Genomic DNA, 7,155 nt, shown 5'->3' with positions numbered 1-7,155 from the left:
AACAAAATTAGTCTGAAATAATCCTGACGAATACTGGGAAATGTGATGTTAGAACTGCCTCTGTTTAAGATATAGCATTCTTATCTGTTTTGCAACACTATTCAGACTCCTTTTAGGACACTGATTATGAACACTACAAGGCCATATCCATTTCCCCGAGCCCTTATAGCAGGAAAGCAAGTTACTGAGGTATCCTGCTTATAGGCAATGGGAAGCCAATAAAGAACTTCAATCTCAATCTACAAAATAAATTAAAATGAACCATAATTCTTCAACACTATTTGCTGAGAATAAGATAGTATTTCTTAAATTATCACCATTTAACATTAAAGGAGAATTTCTTGCTGCTCTAAATAATGTAATGTGTAATTTGGCTTTAATTTTAAAACATATAAAATGTGGGAACATTTTTAAAAAGCCAAAATTTCGAGTTCACAATAACTAAAATCACGTGAGAGTATTACTTGGCTAAATGAAGACTAGAGGATGCAAAGAAGAATCAATTGTGTAAGTGTTGCGATTAAGAATACTTTTAAAAATTCTTTTTCTTAAATTGGAAAAAACACACAAAAATCCATCAATTTGTTCAACAAATTAATTGAATATCCACTAAATGCTAAGCACTATATTAGGGGCTGGGTATACAATAGTGAACAAGCCAGAATCTGGTGAAAAACACCTTTAACCAGTTAATAAAGCATCTCACAACTAAAGATATAGACTTAACCACTGAGAAAAATATTCCAAATTATCTTGTTCATTTGCAAAGAAGCAATGCATTCCCCTAAAAGGAAATGGGTTTCTGTACTGACATAAAAGAGATACAGTTTTATAATCTGTCCCCTTAAATTGTCTTCGGTTCCATCAAAATCAGAACCTTACTAATTAATAGATAAAAAGATACCTAATAAAATAAAAATCTATTTTCCTCAAGCCCATATTTCAGAACAATCTATAACTTTCTTTTCTTCTTAGGGTGGGATAAGATGGAGGTAGATATTAGATAAGAAAGAAAAACTTGTGCAGATGCCTGCCCTAGTCTTTTAGCCAAAATATAAGGATCTGAAATACTGTCTTAGCAGAACTGCAGATCTGTTTTTAAGCAAGCAGCAATTCTTAAGAGTCTGTTCCACTCTAAAACCAAACAATATAGAAACATCGTGAAATAGCCAAACCTCAAAAACCCACTTAGCTAAAAGGCCATTTCCTGAGCAGACCACTCGAGCAAGCAAAAACCAAACTGAAGGAGAAAACAAAGAACGTGTTTTATTTTTAACAAATCTAAGCTACCACTTAATTTTTCACACTTCCTTCTGCAGACACTGGAAGGCAATAGCAGCCTAATGCTTTTCGATAGGTTCTGTTGATTCATTTGTACCTTGTGGGAAGATCAAGAACTGGAAAGAGGAAACAAGCCATGCAGCAAAGATTGCCAAGTCTGTAAAAAAATTGATTTATGATGAAACATTTAAACCCATCCGGCATAAGCCCTAGCTGAACACAATAATTCCATGCAGTAAAAGCCTCCTAAGCGCCTTACTAGAACCATCGAGGGTGAGATCTAGTGGAAAATAAAACTAAGTGTGCACCTGAAGGGGAGGAGCATCCCACTGCTCCCTCGTGTGGCCCTGGTGTTTGTTCAGAAGATGACAACAGAGAAGAGTGCCAGTCACATTGTCACCTGCTCCAACAAGAAGGGAGTATGCCAATTTAAAGGGAAACATCAGTGCCATGGGGGTCAGGAAACAGATGACGAAAAACAACAACAACAACAAAAAACTTTAACCAGAGAATGTCAGGGGAGATAATTAGGACAAGATAAACAAGTCAGAAGGTTTCTCAGATCACTTTTCTCTCTGAGGAGGCATGTTTTATGCTGGGGAAGACACTCATCAATCTTTGCTTTAGTTTCGCTATGATGGCCTTACCTTACATCCTGGGGTCATTGATTTGAAATGGGCTATGTGTATTATCTGTGCAACATTCAATCCTTTGTAAGCATCCTCTTGGTCATCAAGGCCAAGGTCTTTTAGATTCAACCTGTCTTTTCCATTCTTATGGTAACCACTATTCCCTGTTTATATCCGGATTCCCACAGCAATAAGTGCTTAGTTATCTTCCTATCTCCCACTCTAGTATCTCCTGGTAACCTAAGCTGGGTGAAAGTTCTTAAAACTCCATAATGCTGAAGAACCAAAGTTCTTAGTGATAGTCTAAGAGAACAAGTCAAGGTTCCTCACTTGTCACCAAGCCCCTCCCCACCAAGAGTCCCCACCCAGCCTATCCAATTGCATCATCTATACACCTTGTTCATTCGACTGCCACTTCATTTGTAACTTCTCACCTTTCCCCCTAATTTTCACCAAGATGAAAATGAAGTCCTAAAGCCTACTCTTTTCTTCAAAAATCCTGCCCCAAACTCCATCTCGTTGCAACCTTCTCTTAAGTCTGAATCCTTTCAGTGTTAATCGTTATATTCAGCTATAGTCTTCTTAATTTCTTCACATGTTCCTTGTCTCCCATTGGTTTATTTAAAAGGGTTTATTCAAAAGAGAACACAAAAATATCCCCTGTAGTTTTAAGTTTATCACAGGCAATGACAGTAACTTCTATGCATTTGTATAATACGCAGTGTTGAACATGGCCTTGGGTGTACTTAAAATGAGCCTACCGTGATAAAGTATGCTACATAATGTCCTAGGCCTTGGGGAGAGGTGTACTCTGACTTGGTTATTCACATCAGTTATTCCAGATCTCTTGCCTGGCACAGTCTACGCTTGTCTCTGATACTTTCGCTATGCCAGGAGCAGATGGGGGTCTTCCCTAGGGAGGTCTGGGAACCTGGCAAAGAGGTCTCCCCAAATGCTGCTGCTCAAGCAACAGGGCTATTATTGCGGAAGGAACGAAGCCGCTAATGAGACACAGAGTCCAACCCCAAAGGGCTGCAATGGCCAGAAAAAAATGACCTCCTTTATTTCCAGAACAGACCTTTTTTCTTTTCTAAATGGATACAGAAGCAGCTTATAAAGCACCTCTAATAAAGCTTGTTTGCTTTCCTCAGGTTTTCACATAATCCACAGCAGGGAAGTCCCCTACCAGTCTTCCAATCTGCTTCTTGTCACTACAGCATTCTGAGACTCATCAAGCTCTTCGGTTCACCTGCTGTGAACTTCACAGTCAGCTTCTCACATACCACATAGGGAATTATCCTTTGCCTTTGGTTTCAGAAACACAATCCTCAGGAGGCAAAAGCCAACTAATAACTTGCAATGGAAGCAATTTACCTCTTTTTGTTTTTAAATAGACAGTCGGGACTCTCGGTGAGGCTCGGTTGGCATCTTGTTCAAAATATAATAGAACTTGAAGTCTCATCTTTCGTTTGATGCTCATTCAGTATTTATTCATTCGTTATAAGCTCCATATACATGCCAGAGAATAGGAAAGAGGGGTGTTACGGAAGCGTTCAACTAATTGTCTTCATTCGAGGATCCTTTATTCTAGTAGGGAAGATAAGTACGAGTGACTAATTTAGGGCCGTTTGTGATAAATGCAGTACAAAAACCTTGAGAAGGCCAAGATCACTTCTTATGAAGGTTATGTGGACAGGCTTCAAGGAGGGAGTGACATTTGAGTTGAGTCTTGAAGATGTCGATAGAGCCTGAGAGAAAGCAATGAAACATAGTGAACAGTAGGAGGAGGGCAGCTTAGTGAGGAGCTCAGTTTGACTGGAGCACTGGTTATAGAGAGGATAGTTTCGATGGATAAGGCTAGAAAGGGAGGTTGGGGCCAGACCCTAGGGTTGGAGGGATTTGAATACTAGGCTGAAAAGTCAGGCTCTATTTGATGGGCAACCACTGAAGGATTTTTTAAAACAATTTTATTGAGGTCGTATTGAAATACAATACACTACACATTTAAAAGTGTACAGTTTGATAAGTTTTGGCATGTGTATACACCCATGAAACTATCAGCACAATCGAGATAATGCACATATCCAATCATCTTCAGAAGTTCCACGAAAGATTTTAAGAGACTGGAGATCAAAACAATGCTTTGGGAAAAATGTTCTTGATTTTTTAAAAAGAAACGCTCCCTTTTGATAAATTTTTTGAAAGTCTCATAATCTTTCTTCAATGGTATCCCAAATTTCAGAATGAATTATACCATCTCTAAAAATGATTCAAATGACAGACAGAGAAACCACAGCTTTGGTCAATCTGATGGCAGTGTATAGGACAGACTGGAATGGGGCAAGCCTGGAGCAGGAGGATCAAGTGAAAGCTTAGCTAAGAGGCTTTATCAATAGCCTAGGAAGGTGGTAATGAACTCTTGTAAGAAGAATCCAAACAAAAAGGAAAAAGAAAGATTAGTTGAGTGAGTAGGATTGGAGAGAGGAAGAAGAGAAAAATGACTGAGGTTTTGAGTGAATTGGATAGCAATTGGGAAAGTATGGGATAAGAAAGATATATAGAAAAAAGGACTAGAGTTTGTGAATGTGGATTTGGGAAGAAGGGAAATAAGTTAGATTTATGAATCACCCACATCAAGGTGAAAGGTAAAACTGGCTTGCTTTTGTGAAAGGTAGACTTAATGAAGAGAAAAAAGTCAAGCCAGAACTTCATAAACTAAATCACAGGAGCTCCAAATTGTTTAAAGCAGTGCTTTAAATATTCCAGGCACTGGGCTAAGCCCTTCACAAAGTGTACTATTTCATTTATTCCTCCTATGAATTAGTTACCAAATCATCTGTATTTTAAGATGTAGAAACTAAAGCACGAAAGAATTAGATTACTTGCCCAGTGTCGCAGGATTAGACCCTGGTGAAAATAAATGAATAAAACCAGATAATCTGAATGAATTCTTAGTTTCTGAGCTACAGTGTCTTCTTCCTGCAGCCCAATCACTTCCATTTTCCTAGGACAGGGGGGCCTACCAACAAACACAACACCCAGGCCAAGGTTGCTTTACCCATTTGTCCTGTGTAATCCCCTGGGGCACCATATCTGCTACCTCAAGATACTAAAGGATACTTGGAACTAGATTCACATTCTGATGTTTTATGGGCAACATAATATAAGATAGAACAGGGAGCTGGTACAGCTAAGAAGGAAAAGGAAAGAGAAAGAGGAAACTGCTGGCTTCTGACATTTATCGATTGATTTAATTTTTCCAGCTTTACTGAGATATAATTAACACTTAACATTGTGTAAGTTTAAGGTGTACGATGTAATGATTTGATGTGTGTGTGTCTGTGTATAGCAAAATGATTACCACAATAAGGTTTATTAACATTCATCACTTCGCGTAGTTACTTTTTTGGTGAGAACTTTAAAAATCTACTCTTTTAGCAACTTTCAAATAAATAATACCCATAGTTACCATGCCCCAACAACCACCAATCTATTCTGTTTCTATATCATTCAATTTAGATTGCACTTACTGAGAATTAGTTCAAATGCATGGACAGAAGAATTTAATTTCATGAACAGAATAGCATGAGTCAAAGTGAAAACAGCGGGCCCGCCTAAGAGGTCAAATACCACAAAACTGCCATGTTGGGTTTATAGTAATGTAAGGGATAAAGGAATACAGCAAGTGTCTTAAATTGGTAGCAAAAAAGGTAATTTCTACTAAATAGAAACATGAAATCTCGTTTCTGGATTCCTAACGTATTTTGATTTATATAAGAATAAAGGAAAAACCCAAATTTGAAAAAATCAAAATATATTAGCAGCCCTGCATCTTTATTTCTGTGCATTTAGGGGAGCCTGATGGCTGGCTGGCTGAAGAGAGGAAAAGTGATTAGCTCCGTAAACTTTGGCCAAAGTCATTAATGCCTCTCTTCAAAATTAGATACAGTAATGCTTTTCTTTCTGCCATGCAGGTAAGTAGTCTGGTTTGGTGGCTTATGAATGAAGGAGTCTCTACTTGATAACTGCGTACTGATCTATGAGATTATTAAAGACTATTATGAGATAAACAGACCATAGAAAGCATATGTTTTGCTACCATTCAGCTCCAATCACCTACGGTAGGGCCAAGGAAGTATATACCCTCTGTGGAGAAATCGGGAGTCACAGAGCTCTCCGATTTGCCAAAAGTCCTAGAGAAAGTGTGGACTATGTGAGAACTAACAAACCCACCTCAGACTAAATTGTGAAAAAAAGTTATCCTATCTACAATTGTGTTTGACAGGAATTATCAGAATTGCAACAGAGTTTAAATTACTCAAGGAGAAATGTTCATTTAGTTTTAGAGCAGGGGGATGAAAACCTAAATGAGCCAGACAGTAAGTATTTTAAGTTTTATGGGCCATAGGTGTCTGCCATATAATTCAACTCCACCACTGGAGTGCTAAAACCGCCATAGATATACGTAAACAAGTGAGTGTAGCTGCATTCCAATAAAACTTTATTTACAAAAAAAGCAGGAGGCTGGATTTGGCCTGTGGGCTGCAATTTGCCAACCTCTGCTCTAAAGTGATGGTTCTCAAACTCATATGTACATCAGGATCACCTGTGGAACTGGTTAAAAAGATAGGGTCCTAGGCCCCAGCCCACCTCTGTGGAATCAGAATCTCTAAGCATGGGGCCTGGAAATCAGCAATTCATAAGGTCCACAAGTGGTATGTGAATCACACTTTGAAAAACACTGCAGGATGCAGCTAGCGTCATCTAAGGTGAGAATGGCCCTACTGTCCTAGATGTGAACCAGCATTTCCTGCATCCTGTGGCTGCAAAGACACAGTAACTGTTTGATCTTCCTTTGGCCTTTCTAGCACAAGGGCAGATGAACTGCTATTTTTCACTTTCAACCTTGAAAATGCATAAAATAATTCTGCTCAGGTGAAATTAACATGAAATTTAGGTTATGGATTAAAAAGAAAATCCTCAACTAAAAATAAGATTTCCCAACCAAAATTCTCCCTGAAATCCTTTAGACTGTATATTTAGTAGACAAAATTCTTACCAAAGACAGGGCTAAATCTGAAGGCCGTGTTTACTGTGTAATCTCTTTTCCCCAAAATTAGCTCCAGCAAAGGCTGGTCCTGGTTCCACTACTAGCAAGTCATTGCTTTGTGTCTGGAAGTCTTTGCTTCAAAAGAACCTTATTAAAACTCACATAAAAACAGAAAGCATAAAATCTGTAGACCTC

General features: G+C 38.4%; 1 protein-coding gene across 1 annotated transcript in view; it reads right to left on the bottom strand.

Moving 5' to 3' along the window:
• Positions 1-3,417, bottom strand: part of PTPN22 (protein tyrosine phosphatase, non-receptor type 22) — a 54,010-nt gene extending 50,593 nt beyond the window's left edge. Inside the window, exon 1 of the mRNA XM_011366953.2 lies at positions 3,285-3,417. The gene's annotated coding sequence lies outside the window, so the exon portion shown is untranslated. The remainder of the gene's footprint in view (positions 1-3,284) is intronic.
• Between the last annotated feature and the right edge of the window lie 3,738 nt (positions 3,418-7,155).

This window comes from Pteropus vampyrus, unplaced genomic scaffold (genome assembly GCF_000151845.1).
Source record: "Pteropus vampyrus isolate Shadow unplaced genomic scaffold, Pvam_2.0 Scaffold6, whole genome shotgun sequence".
Lineage (NCBI taxonomy): Eukaryota > Metazoa > Chordata > Mammalia > Chiroptera > Pteropodidae > Pteropus > Pteropus vampyrus.
The sequence above is the reverse complement of the archived record's forward strand: the minus strand, read 5'-3'. Positions and strand labels throughout refer to the sequence as shown.